The 14,783-nt window shown below is 49.4% G+C and overlaps 1 pseudogene; it reads left to right on the top strand.

The window, feature by feature from the left end:
* The window catches only part of LOC132318554 (hydrocephalus-inducing protein homolog), a 79,993-nt pseudogene that overhangs the window by 44,720 nt on the left and 20,490 nt on the right, over positions 1 to 14,783 (top strand).

The following is a 14,783-nucleotide window of genomic DNA, read 5'->3' as shown; positions in this document are numbered from 1 at the left end:
ATCCTGTGGATCCCGCAAGGGGAGGGTTTGCCTTTTTCGTGGTAAAAAAGACTGGAGGAATAGGTCAACATGAAGGAGCTGCTGCAGCTTAGCTGGGGGCTGATGCGACCTGCTGAAAAAAGTGGCCATTTCTCCTCCTTGCTGTCACTGTCATCTTCTTTTCCTGTTTCCCTAAGTGTCTGATTTTTGCTGTATTGACAAGTGCAAAAGAGTTGTATTGATTAATGGAAGCGTTTGCTTTCCCTGCAGAAAGGCAGAGAGAAAAAAGCATCTTTCTTTGATCATTTCCTACTTGTTTGTTGTCACTGTGTCTCCTCAGGCATCTTTTATTTGGCTACCAAGAATGACATGTCTCAGCATCACAGAAGGCAGCTGCGTATCACACCTGTGTGATCAGGAAGGAAAAGACAAGGCCTAGGGTGCAATTTTTGTTCATCAGCGGCAGCTTTCTTCTGCCTGCATAACCACCGTGCTGGGTGTGTTATGTGCTACCGCAGGGAGGCAAACGGTGTTTTCCTGGTGCCTTGTAATGAGGGAGGAGAGAGGAAAGCTTTCTTGGGACTTCCCCTTCTAGTGACGGTGCTCTGTTTCCTGATTTTGGGGTCCTGTCTCCTTTGACGGGATCCTTGACCTCCCTAATCCAGAGCCCTGTGCTCCTGATGGAGCTCACTGCCGTGTGGTCTCCAGCAGCGGTCATCCAGCCAGATGTGTTGTCGTCTTCAGGAGAGTGCCTGGGGAGCAGATCCCCTTCCACCTTCCCAGGGATGAGCTGCCCTCAGATTCAACTGGAGCTGATGTTGCAGAAGAGACGATGTTTTGTTTATTAAAAAAAAAAAAGAAGCTGCACCTGTTTATCTTCTCACTGGGATTCCCTGGAGAGAATCAAGTGATTTTCAGGCAGCATATAAAGATATTTGGTCAAACTCGGTGTAAGCAAGGAGAGAACATGCAGTTCCCATTCCCATATTTGCTTCTCTCCTCATTTAGTGCAGGTTTTGTTTCATTTCCTGATTTCATTGCATATTATCTCAAGCTTTTGAAGACATTCCCTTTATTAAAGAAATGGTCATATGGAGAGACAGCAAAACAGGGAGATAAACTTCAAAACAGTGCTGATAAAGGGATGCTGTTTTAGTGACTCTGTTTCTTGTTCTGGCTGATGCGTGATTTTGTTGTTATCTGAGCGAATTGCACAGGCTGCGGGGAGGGAAGCCTTTGAAGAGCCTGGAACTGAGTTTATTAGTTTTGCCAGTGCCTGGAATAATTTTGATGCCTTTGGCATGCTCCATCCTGGGATGCAGGCATGCAGACCTGACCTGCAGTCAGCCTAAGGAGTTTTCATAGCTGGGGCACCTCCCCATGCTGCCGGGACCCTGAATGCTCAGCAAGTTACTGCTTCCCTGTCCTCCCGCTAGTCTTACCCTCGTTAGCAGAGGTCGTTTTGGGGGGGTTATTTAAAATGCTTTCCATGACTTTGAAGTGCTGCTTGGTTTGCTGGTGTTCTTCTCCCTTGGGCTGACTGGTGTCCTGTTAGAGCTCAGTGCCACCAGCCTGACAGACGGAAACTCAAGCTGACTTCACCTGTATCAGGCACTTGGATCATGTCAGGCCTGCAAGCTCATCCTTGCTTTTCATTAAAAAAAGAAGAAAAAAGCCTTTTCTCTTAGAATACTGCGGTGTTTTGGGTGAGTAGTGCCTGTCGTCCCAAACACAGCACTGAACTGTGAGGTGGGTGTGCCACTAACACCGTGATGGACACTTTGAAGCCGTACATCTACATCCCAGTGCATTTCATGCTGGCCAGGGGACATTGCATGCGTTTCTCTTTGTCTGCTGCAAGCTTGCTCCCTGCAACTGTGGTTTTAAATGGACCGGGAGTCCAGCCCCCTCATTGCCCCATCCGTAGCGCAAGGTGCATGAGAAACCAGAGGAGGAGAATGCTTGGGAAGCCCGGGCCATGCCCACAGGGCATGTCTTGCCCTTTCTTTCTGCTTAGTTCTTTACTGCCCTGCTGTAAACACTTAGAGCTGAATGTTTCAAAGCCAAGGACAGTGGGACACCTCGCTGCAGCTGGTGATCAGTGGGGACCGAGTGCTTCAGTCCTTCAGGGGCTGTTGAGAAGCACTGCCTAACTCTTGGGAGAGACGACCGGTTTTGCAGAGTTATTCTTCAGGCTCTCAGCAGTATCCCCAGGCACGTGGCTGCCACGGTGGGATTTGAGCAGTCCTGGCTTCCTCTGGCCTTGAGCCTTCATGCAAACCCGACCACCGTTGTTGGGAAGCCAGGAGAGAGAAAGTAGCTTCCCTTGGTGCACACTCCAAAAGAGAGACCAAAAGAGGAGGGGGAATAACCTTCTCCTGAGGATGAGCATCTCTTGGGTCGGGCAAAACGGGGTTAATGAAGTGAGTCTGTTAAAGGAGGGTAAACTACAGGTTGTATAAGCTCCTGCATAGTTGCTGTTTGCAGACACCGTAGGTTAGATTTAGGGAAATGAAAAGCCTTTCTGGTTTTTACCCTCATATCTTTAGTCCTTCCTTTTCCTGCACCCCTCAAGAGACCAGGGTCCATGGTTTCCATGCTAAGTTAGTGTTTGGCTTGTCTTGCAGGCTGGCAAACGCTCGCGCTGGAGGATTGAACCCAGTAAAGGAGTGATTCCCCCCGAGACCGAGGTGTCTGTGACCATCATCGCAAACTTGGATGACACGGAGAAATTCAGGGACGAGGTGAACCTGTTCATAGAGAACAGCCGTTCCTATGTCATCCCTGTCCGGGCTGTCGGCATTGGCACCACCATTATCACCGACAAACCCTTTGGTCCGGAGCTCAACTTGGGACGCCACTTCAGGTAGGCTATCTCGGCTCCCGCTTCTGCCGTGGGCTCAGCCAGGAGGAGTTTTTCTGTAGTCCTTCAGGCTAGTTCTCCTTCCGTGCTCAAGGTCCTGGCTCTGTTTCACTGAAGCCACAAGAATTCCTTTAGAAGCATTTTATGGCCATTTAAAAGATGTTAGATGCCCTCAAAAGCCACCAAAATGGACACTAGTTGCTAAATTGTCACTGAATTGCCCTTACTTATAATACCTTTATTTCCTCACTTCATCAAATAAAGATATGGAGGAAGAACAGTAGGTCCCCAAAGCCTCCGGCTGGAAAACACTACATTACAAGTATAAACATATTTCCCTTTGGAATAACATGGCTTGCTTTTTCACTCACTGTGGAGTATCATCTTGCAACAGCGGAAAACCATGGAGGTAGCTTGTTAGCAACTCCTCGACTAAAGTAATGGTGCTGCTTTATTTCCCCTCTGCCCGGGAGTCCTGGAGAAGCAGCAGAATTTGTCTTTGCCCTGTATCATGCCTCAGTTCACTCATCTTCCCTGACTCCCCTGCCAGGCTGCTCTTTATGAGACGTAGTTGCTCTTTCCTGGTTTCTCCTGCCTGCTTTCCTCCCTGTCTCCTCTGTCAAGACCACAGCAGCAGCCCGGGGCATGGGCAAGTGAGGGTGGCTGCAGGCCAGCTCTGAAAGGGAGAGGAGGAGAGGTCTGCTGAGGTTGGGTGGGATAAATTGAGAGTATTCATTGAAAGAGCTTGGCTGGGAGGAGGGGGTTTGTTGATGCTACCGTGTGTGTCTGAAACCAGGCACGTCCTTCTAAACAGGGGAGGAAAATAAGCCTTTGCAAAGTGCTGCTTGCCTTGTGTTGGAGACCTTTTGGGGCAAGAGGCATCATCTTCTCGAGGTGCCTGTTCCTTTCCCTGGCTGCAAAGAGGGTCCACAGTGCTCTGATACCTACATTTTTGGTTAGAAAGAGCAGGTTAATCCTACCTTAAGCATTTAGGATAGATTTTTAGGGACTTAAATATGCATCCACAAGCCATCCGCATCAGCAGGGACGTTGCAGGGAGGTTGGTGCTTGCCCAGCGTGTCCTGTGCTCTGTGCAGCCACAGATTGGCTACACAACACAGGGGACAATGTTGGGGTGGTTCATGTCATTGTGCTCTGCCCCCCTTCACCTGCAGGCTCTGTTTGGAGTTGTTGCCGTTGGTGTTGGCTGCAGAACTGCCACCGAGTGAGCTGTGGTGGGACCCCGGTAATATCTCCGATGAGTTGGGCTTTCCCAGAGCCACAAATTCTGCATCTCCCCAGAGCTGCTCCGAGCTTTCATCTGTTGCTCTCCACAACACACACCTTTTCATACTAAACTTGTAAACCTCATTATTTCTTTTAACAGTCTGTTTCACAGACTTGTTTGTTCTATAGTATATGCTTGTGTGTTTGTATTTAGCTGCTTATGGCAGACATGCATTTTGTAAGCCACATGTTCTGTACCTTTCAAAAAGACAGTAACTGTTCCAGGAACTCTTCATTTCCTGGTCATGCTCAGATTTATAGAGGGTAAAATAATGACTCCAGACTAGCCTGCGGTTAGTGTTTCTTTACCTGAAAGAATCAATTTCCATTGAATATTCGTCTGGCTTTATATCTAGCTCTAGTTCTTCATCTCTGGTTGTCGCTCCATTCCCTCAGCAGCTAGAGCTGGTCTTGCTGCTGTGTTCGTATTGGGAAAACCTCTGTTGATCCTGTGTTCTCAGAGTGCATTTGTCTCCCTAAAACACAAACCCAGCTGCACTGTTGAGGCAAAGGGCGATACGTTGGGAGCGATGAGGGTTGGCTGCTCCCTAAGGGATGGGGGGATGAGGGGGATCCCACCAGTGAGGCAAGTGGTGCCCAGATCACCAGATGAGTCTCCATACCCTGCAGCCTCCCCAGTAGCATCTTTGGAGGAAGCCACCTGAGGCAGCAGCTCCCAAGGGGAAGGTGAAATGGCAGCGAAGCTGTTCCTCCCTCCACTTGCAGCCAGGCCAGGCCAGCTCAGTGTCTGATGCAGCGAGACCTGCAGGAAGCCCCTTGGAAAAATACTTGGATTATTAAGCCCCAAAGGCTGGTGATGCTCTGTCTGCAGCAACTGAGATGATGTTTGTATTGGGTCTGGCTGAGGTGGAGTTAATTTTCCCCATAGCAGCCCTCATAGTGCTGTGCTTTGTATTGGTAGCTAGAAGGGTGCTGATAAGGTGTTTTGGGTACTGCTGAGCAGTGCTCGCACAGCACCAGGGCTGTCTCTCCAACATTCCCCCCTCCCCGCTAGGCTGGGGGTGGACAAGATCTTGGGAGGGGTCATAGCCAGGACAGCTGACCCAGACTGACCAAAGGGATGTTCCATCCCATACGACGCCTGCTCAGCAATAAAAGCTAAGAGAAAGGAGGAGGAAGGGGGGGCATTTGTTATTACAACATTTGTCTTGTGGAGCAACTGCTAAGCGTACTGAAGCTCTCCTTCCCGGGAAGTGGCTAGACATCACCTGCTGATGGGAAGTAGAGAATAAATCTTTTCTTTTCCTTTGCTTCTGTGCATGGCCTTTGCTTTTGCCGTATTAAACTGCCTTTCTCGTGACTCACGAGTTTTTTTCCATCTTATTTTCTCCCCGCCCTGTCCTGCTGAGGAGGGGAGTGATTGAGTGGCTTGGTGGGCACCTGGCATCCAGCCGAGGTCAACCCACCACAATGTTCTTCAAGAAGCTTTTCCCTGCTGTACACAACCAGAGCAGCTGCTGGATGGTGATAAACTTCGGGGCAACCAATGTCTGGCTCTTGCTATAGCTTTGAGCTAGGTCAGCCTTTTTGGAGGTGCCTTTATTGCTGAGCGTGCAGTCGGATAATGCCTTCAGGGTGCTGAAGCTGGGTGATCGCTGGGAAATGGCAGGTCCCGTGACATTTTCCATCTCTGCTTCTCTTCTAGCCTGGACCCCTGCTGCTACCACTTCAAGATGACGAATAAAGGGCGACGCACCCAGTACCTGTATTGGACAACAGAAGGTTTCAGCCCGTTTCACCGGCATCATCGTCTCCCTGCCATTGGTGCCACCAAGGGCAAAGATTCTGCCCAGAACCCCAAACCTGCCTGCCCCGTGTTTAAGCTTCAGCCTCTGAGGATGGAGCTGATGCCGGGCAAGACTGTGGAGATGACCCTGGAAGGCTTCTCCAGCACTCCGCAGGTGAGGTCCCCCATGAGGGCTGAGCCTTTCCCATCACATCACGTCCACTGGGAGTTCTTTTGCAGCCCCTTGACATTTGCCTGCGAAAATGAGCAAGAGCTTTCCAGAAACTGTTTTAATGCCACAAGTTACCACGGCAGCACCAGTTGCTTTTCTTGCTGGCCACCATCAGTTGCTAAGGCTTTTTTGTGTTTCTAGAGCTACCATAAACCCAACTTGCTGACACCAAAATGGGGGCTGAAGGAAGTATTGCTACTTCAGGGGCCAAGGGCAGGTTATAAGGTGTCGTGTGCTGAGGCAGAAAGGAAGGGCAGGGGAAATAAGTTCTACTTACACTAGGGGCACAGGCAGAAAGTAGATTAAAAAATGCAAGGTCATCTATCTGGGGGAAGCAGTGAGCAAAACAAACCACCTGTGAAGGGGGGGAGTGTCTGGGAGCAGCATCATTTTTCCTCTGTAGACAAACGTAAGCAGAGGGCTTGTCTAGCACTGAGTCCTGGAGGAGAAAAAACGAACAGGGTGTGTCAGCTCTAATGATCATTCCCCATGTGGGAGCCTGTTCCCAGGGATCATTATAATTGACAGCTTGACTTTTGTCAATATTTCCAGAACAGCTCGCCCCAGTCTCTCAGCCAGCCCTGGTGTCCCAAGGGCAGCCAGGTCTTGCAGCACCCTTGGATGGCAGCTGAGAGGGGGGGGATTTCAGCAGGGTCACTGGGTGTTCTCCCTGGACCCTTCTTTCCAGGGGAAATCCAACTCTGCAGAGAAACTGCCAGCTACCCCTGGTGTGCATTCCGTGGCTCCAGGACCACTGGGCACAGATGTTTAAGCAACTATGGACTAAATCTGCATTAAGCTCCTGCTGGTACCAGTGCTTTGAAAGGTTTTTTAAAGGGTTGCCTGAGTGGCAGCTTGAGGAAGACTTGATTACTCACTCAGTTGACTGTGATGGGATTGTCCCTGTGCAGTTCAGAGCCCAAAGGTTTTGCTGAAGAGGGAAAAAGGTACCAGAAAGGAAGGAAAATGATCAGGGCATTGGTGAGGGTGTCTTGCCCGGAAAGGCCAAAGGGGATCTGTGAGCTCAGCTGTGGCTGCCTGGCTCATGCAGTCAAAGCCCAGACCCTGGGAGTGGGCTTTCCACCTTACTTGGGTCTTGGGAACTTAATTCTCTTCCGGTTGGCCAGAAGCCCAACTGCCTGCACTGCACGTGCAGCACAGATGATTTTGGAGGCTGTAGACTCCGAGGAGTTGTTGGGTTGTGGTGTTGTACCAGAGGGAAGAATGAGAAATGACGGGAGGAATTTGGGAAAGTGAAACCATGAGAAATCAGGAAAAAGTCTTGAACATAAGAGCATCCAGCTTCAGCAGAGGGTTTTCGTGTGGAGTGCAAGACATCTCTTTCCTAGGGAGATTTCTTTTCAAAGCAGCTCTAGTAGGGCACAGTACATCCTAGGAATGAGTGATCCCCTCTTTACCTGAAGGCAGGCTGGCTAGTTGGGTTTTTCCCATGGATCCTTTCTACTAAGCTTCCAAGGGAGGGTTTGCTGGCATTTGCCTTTCTACCACTTGTTTCCCTTAATATAGTTATATATTTTTTTAATCAGTTCCTACAGCTTTCTGTAAGGATTATGCTTAGCGATGGGGCACATCAAAACAAGCATCATTTGGGGCAGGGATTATTACAGTTGTAGACAGCACGTGACTCAAGTGCCTTTTGTGGATGTTAGGGTGTAGCGGTATGGATGTTTGAGTGCAGCATAAATAGGGTGTAGCATAGAAAGAGAGAGGGCTGTTGAGGAGACGAGTGACTGTCACTTTAGGGCAGTAATACCTGTTGATGGTTGATGGCCAAGATCCCATGGCACAGTTTTTATCCAGGCTATCAAAATCCTTTATGTCCACGGTCAGGTGGCTAGCAAATGCAGGGTGTTTTCTGGATGCCCTGCTAGCACCCGCTGGGTGACGTGTGACTCTTGCATGCAGGTAGTGAAGGAGCGGCTGCTGTGTCACGCCATGGTGGGGAGCAAGGCAGGGAAGGCACAGATCATGCAAGTTGACGTCACCTGTGAGTTCGTTGCTCCCATTCTGCAAATATCCTGCAGAGAAATCACTTTCCGGGTGGAGAAGGTAAGTCTGCGGATTGCATGCTGGCATTGAATAGCTTGGCTGATGACTGAGAGCCCGTGGGGTGTGTGTGCTTGTGTTCAAAGGGGGAAGTTAACTATCTTGTCCGAGTCCTCAGGGCTTTGACTATTGATTTGAGCAGGACCAAGTTTTTGCCATTAACACCGAGATCATTATTTCGCTCCACTGGGCTTGGGGACAGTCTCACCAGCCGTATTCGGCCTTTCTTGATGTGGATACAGAATTGAGCTGCTGAGCCAAGGGCACAGGGTGAGACGTGTGGGACCCACAAGAACAGCGTGGGCTTTGCGCAGCCCCCTCGTGTGCTGGGGCTGCAGGTGGGAGAGCAGAGAGCTGCAGCTGAGCGATGCTAAATCTGCTCCTCACCCCTCCTGAGGTGCTTTGTAAAGTAAGTGGGGATGTTTTTAGGGATGGGACTGGTTTTTAACTTCACCGAAGTAAAACTGAGATTACAGCTGCTCTGCTGAGGGGGATCGTGGCCACTTCTAGAGAGACACCAGTTTCTGTACTCAGTATAAAGGGAGGTTTTTGAGGATCCTCCTTCAAGACACGGTGAAGTCTGAACACTGATCCTGTAGGGGAGCTGAGAAAAACTGATTTAGCTGTCAACTCCTCAGGTGATGAGGGAAAACTGTCATCTCTTGTCTCTCTTTGCCTTCTCTGCTCTTGGTATGCTCTTTGCATTTCCCCAAGCCTCACTTTGTTCAAAGGACCCGCAGATGCCCTTCAGGTGCAGCGATGGTAATATCAACACAAAGCAGGAGCCCTCTAGTCTCTGGATCCTGACTCCTGCATCATCTTTCTCTCTCCCGTGAGGTGTCTGAAAAAGAGAAGATACTTCATTATTTAGTTTCTGTGTTTTCAGGTCTCTCCTCTGGTTCCCAGGCTTCCAGACAAGCGCAAAATCCTGTGAGCAGGGAGTTCAGATTTAATTAGAACCTTTTCAGCTCTGCCTGATGTCTGCCTGTGGTCTGCTTGATGCCACACGCTCTGATTTATCGAGTACTACGAAGCTGCAGCTGATTGATGTCAATACACCCCAAAGTAGTTTCCCAAACCCTGTCTAGTTTATATAAACCATGCAGAGACAAAAGCTCTGGGTTCACTTTCTCTTTTGATCTTGTTCAAGCAGCTGCCTCCTCTCGGGGTCCTATCCCCCCATCTGTACGTGAGACTGTTTCCCTGTCCCCCGGGGGATGCTGTAGTTTCTAAAGATGAAAAGCATCTGATCTACTTCAAGGAAACCTTTCTAGAAGGGTAGAAGTGAATAAAAATAGTAAATAGAGATGTATGCTCTTTCGGGGTTGAAAATCTTGAAATGCATCAGAAAAGGGAAGGAGGTCTGTGGCCGCTTCAGGTTGTTCTTTTTCCTTGTCTCCTGTTTCTGTAGCAACCCAGTGATGTCCTAACTCTTCAGTACCAGCCTCTTTCATTAAAAAACATGTCCTCCCTGCCGCTCAGCGTTGTCCTGGCCTTGGAGCAACCCTTCGTGATCTGCGATGCGGACCGGCAGCCCCTCCCCCCAGATGTTCAGGTGAGCAGCCGTGGACCTTGGTGCTGGTGGGGTTTGAAGAGGGAGGAGAGTGGTAGTGCATTTCTGTTGGGAGGTCCTCTGGTAGAGAGGTTTATTCTTTAGAATCAGCAGTAGACTGGCCTGAACTAAATTAGATTTGAAACGAGTTGCTGAAGGAAATGAAATATCATCTGAATTGGGGAAATACGTCCTGGCTCTAAGCCATGAGGAGAGGGGAGCGTGCAACTAGGTCTGGGCACGCCATGTGGTAAAGGTATCTCCTGGAAACCATCCTAGCTCTCCAGCAGCCATCCTTGGATAACCTCAAGAGCAGCTTGCTCCCTTCAAGGGCAGCCCTGCTTTCAGGAAGGCTGAGGATGCTCCTCCAGCCGCTCCCTGGCACCTGCCCCGTTGTTGGTGGAAGGTGTTGGGTATGGACTCTGCTAAACTTGTTGTGGTAGGCACGGCCACCATTTCTGTGCCGTGCCAGTGACTAGCACCTGCAAGGGTGAGGCTGCAATGCCATTGCGCTTGTGCTGTGAGGAAAAAGATGTTCCTCTAGAGTCAGGGCAAAAGGCCCTGGCTTGCCAGAGTGCTGGTTTGGTTATGTATTTAGCGTATAGCTTCTGTGGGTCCAGAATTCAGGAGGACAATATTTCTTTCCCTCTTGTATGGATGCAGAGCCCAGAGGCATGAGCGTGAGATAGTCTCAGACCAGAGTGTTGTGGTGCTTGCGGGCAGGCGCACACTGTAAAGAAAAGGAAGGATGAACTGAGAAGGCCACGTTGGGGTCACACGTTGAATATTTACATTTTCATGCCGTCAGACCTTGGGACTTCATCACACTGGTGCTTAATACTCTTCATCTCCTTGCAGCCCATGAAGCTGGAGATAGGAGAGGAACTTCATCTCTCCATCAGATTTAACCCTGCTTATGAAGAGGGTTTGAATATCTGGGTAGCAGAGAAGGCTCTGAAGATACGCTTTCTCGAGCACCCTCAGGAGGAGCAGGTCACCGTTCGGGGAGAAGTCTACTTCCCCAATCTCCATTTCCCGACCATGGCCGTGGACTTTGGGTGCCTCTTGAATGACACCGAAGCTGTGCGTTATGTCAGGATGACAAACTGCAGCCCACTTCCTGTCCGGTACCACTGGTCATTCCTGATGGACAGCCACGTGAACCAGATGAGGTATGTGCGCCTCTACCTTCTCCTTGAAGCTCTTCTTCCCGGTGTCCTGTTTGTACTTTGCAAAGACCAAGCTGTTTGCCTGGCATCCGACAAATTGCTTTCAACTTTCCCTTGTGGAAAGAACACCTACCAGGTGTGGTCAGGCTAGATGCGCAGGGACTAGGTGATCTCCACCAGTTTGATGCTGGGAAAGAGGCAGCATTCTCCAGGAAAGCTGGTGTGGAAAGCTGCTTTCTCAGACCTTCATGGCCTGAGGCAATTACCACCTTGGTGAAGTGAGTTTTCATCTGCTCAGCTGCACGTTACATTCGCCAAACAGCTCTTTAGTGTTTTACAGCGAAATGGCAGGTTCTGCTGCAGCTTTGGGTACAGCTGTAGGTGTTGGTGGGAGGACTTGTCTGAACATCCCCTGGGAGCAGGGCCACCCAGCGCTGGTCTGTGGTTTCCAAGCCAATCGTGCAGTCCTGCTGGAGCAGATCTATAAACACGTTTCTAGCAGTTCCTCCTGCTGTGGCCTCTCTACATAGTACAAAAGTCTAGTCTGGGTAGTTTTGATTACAGTAGCAAATGGGTTTTCCATAATGCCTTAGGAAACTGAGCAAAGTTAGCCAGTGTGCATTGAAGTGCTGCTATTACAAATACCAGAGATCCTCAATAAACAGTTTTGTTCAGGGCATTGGGATCTGTCTCAGAGGAGACAACCTACTGGGAAGTGGAAATTAGCTATGGTTATGAGGAGGGCTTGGGGGAGAAGACCTGGGCATTGGGGTAGCCCATTCACAGCTGGGTCTTGGCAAGCAACAAGAAGTCTTTAGTGTGGCCCTTCTTGATGCACGGCACCTTCAAGAACAGACCCTAAAATGCAGAGGAAAGTCTGCAAAAGCAGGTGGAGAGAGGCGGGCAGGGGAAGAGGAGCAGGGCTGTAAGCTCTGCTTGGAGGCCCCTGTCATCTCCTGGTAAATGAGATTAGGGTTTAATTACCAGCTAAAGGGAAAATCTAATTTTGATGATAGAACAGTGCATGTATTTTATAGTAAGAGAAACAAACGTATTACAGCAAAGCCTGTGTGGAATTAATTTCCTCTGGAGCCACTTGTTGGCCGATTGCCTGTTTATCTTGACTCTTCTTTTTTTAGAACCAGTTTAGGTTTTTGGAAATGTAAATGCTGAATCAGTTTTCAGCTTTTAATTACCCCGGTCTCCACCTAAAAAGGCTTTGCTGGACCTGAGCCTGCAGGTGCTCATTCTTCCAGTGGACCCAGCTCTGCTGAGTCGGTAGCAGCTGAGGGTCCGGAGCATCTGGCAGGATAGCAGCCTTGGCTCCAAAGGGTTTGGCATAGCCCCTTTGCTGGCTCATTAGCACTGTGGACATTACGACAGCTCCCTTTTCTGCTCTGCATTTTAATTAAGCAGTAATGTACTCTCTCTGGGTCCCTCGGCAGACACCATGTGATCCTCTGTGGCAGAGCTGGAAATGAAGACTGTCTCCAAGCTATTCACACCTCAAATTGCTCATGAAGAGCCCTGCAGAAGGGCAACATGTCAGATGTTATTTCTGGTCCACATTAAGCACTGTTGGTATTCTAAATTGTCCGATCAAGGTCACTCAGTCTGACACTGAGGGAATCAAACATGAGGTCTCATGAAGGTGAGATCAATAGAATTTAACCGTCCATACATCTAACCTTGCTGGAGCCGATCATCAGAGACTCCCAGCGTCAATCAGACACACACACACATTTATTTTGGCCAGGAGAGAAAAGTGTTGTTTCTCTGCCTGAGAAGATGCTGTGTGCTTAGATCTCTTTTCTTTTTTCTTCTAATTGTTCAACCCATTTTTTCCTCCTTACTCTTCAGTCACCGCTGCTACTTTGAGCAGAGCAATCATAGAAGCAGCAGAGTCCAACCGTTGCTGTGTGGCTGGACATGCCCAACTCACACCAACCCATGCCCCTTCTCTGACACTGCTGAGCCATAAATCTCTCCCGGGTACTCTTCTTCTATGTGGTTAGAGACAGAGTGAGAATAGGCTCTCCTGACCTCTTGGACCTTTGATAGCTGAAAGCTGAGTTAAGCCTTTGCACCCAGATGTTTTCTGTGGTGTTGGAAAGGATCTCCAGAATGGCCCAGCAGGAGATAATAGATCTGGAGTCAATTTCAAACATTCCATCATCTTTCTTATCTTAAAGGTTTCTTCTAGAAAGACAGATTTGTCCCCCTTTCTAAGGGCAGTACCCAGCTCCTCAGCTTTGTTTGGGATTCCCATCAAAAGGAAGACATTAAATCCAAGGGATATACAGGGATTTTCTTAGAGACCTGTGACAAAGGCTGCCAAAGGCTCACCCCCAAACTTAGCTGTTCTCTAGAGTTTTTATCCTTTATTAAGGATCCATGCCTTGTCATTTCCTTTGAGCATTGCTGTTCCTGCATCACCTCTTTGTCCCCTTCATGCGAGCCATGTTCCCTCCCTGGGATAAAGCTAACACACGCCTTGCGCTCCGTGTGCCAGGATGGATCAGCAGGGGCTCTGCACCTCCGTGGCACATGTCAGGCCCCCTCCATGTGTTGATCCGACGTCTCTGGAGAGTCTTGGCTACAAATCCAGCATAATGAATTGCCAGTAGATTCTTTGGGGAAAGGGATTGTTGGGCTAAACATGTAGAAGATGACTCTTTCCTGTCCATCCAGGATTTTTCAGCCAATTTGTTTTGAACAAACCAGCAGTCTTTCTCCACCCAAGTGGATCTTCCTATAGCATTAGTAATTCCTCATGCCTCTGCCCTCTCTCCGTCCACGTCCCCTGGCAGGTTGCATTGCAGGGACCCTGCGAGCCAGATCCCAGCCTTGTTACTGACAAAAAACCCCCACAACCCCAAGTCTGTGTTATACTTGATGAGTTTTTTTGCTTTGTTGTTGGTTTTATAAGAAGGAAGAAATGGAAAACGTAGAGAATGAGAAACAGTGCAAGGCAAAAATCTGACAGCAGTGCTTTGTCAGCCACCGGAGGGGAGAGGTAGCAACATGAGCAGCGAGAATATACATCCAAAATGCATACGTCCACCGTGCCCCTGATGGCGGGGAGTCTGGGATGGGTGACAGTAGAGCATACCCCCTTCTCACCCCGCAGTGCTGTCAGCTCCTTGGGGCAGTATGTTTTGGGCTTTGGTAGCCCTATGGGTGCTCTTTCTCCTGCTTCAGTCCCATGGGTAAGTCAGAAAAGGAGGACTGAGTCGTGATGGAAGTGTGCTGCTGAAGGTGTCCTTCAGCTGCGTGTGGTTTGGCAGCAGCCAAGAAGCGGTTTGCTCGGTGTAACAGAGAAGTGGCCTCTTATTTTTTGGAGACGGAGTCTCTTGGAGCAAGGGCTGGGTGCCGCGCAGGCTTTACTTCTGAGGTGGCAGTCTGGCTGCCGTGAACAGCTTACGGAGAGGCTCTGTACTCATGGACAGAGGCACTGGGGAGCTGAAGCAAGGGAGACTTGGGGAAATTTGCGACCTGTTCCCCTCCAGAAAGGATAAAAATTAAATACAGTGAGTGCCAAGGAGGGGTTTGGAGCCAGGAGTGAGTGAGCATATGTTGTTACCAAGTCTGTATTAGAGACATAAACCCGTATACTAGGTGTGGTACAGTGATGCTTTATCAGAACAAAGGTTGGAGGGTGATGATTTCCTATTTGAAATGTGTCTGTAAACTTGCTTCTTCTCTACGTTCACCTTCAGCATGGTGACCCTCACCATGTACCCTCCAGCTCTGTGCCTTCCAGCACGACACTGCTTTTTCCCAGCTCATTTGCTGGGAAGCTGCAGGTTTGAGACAGCTTCTGCTGCCCCGGGGCTTCTGACCAACGGTTTCACTGTTGAGCACCTGGAGGACTTTTGCCTGGGCCA

The sequence above is a fragment of the Gavia stellata genome, chromosome 17 (assembly GCF_030936135.1).
Source record: "Gavia stellata isolate bGavSte3 chromosome 17, bGavSte3.hap2, whole genome shotgun sequence".
NCBI lineage: Eukaryota > Metazoa > Chordata > Aves > Gaviiformes > Gaviidae > Gavia > Gavia stellata.
This window is presented reverse-complemented; position numbering and strand designations above follow the sequence as displayed.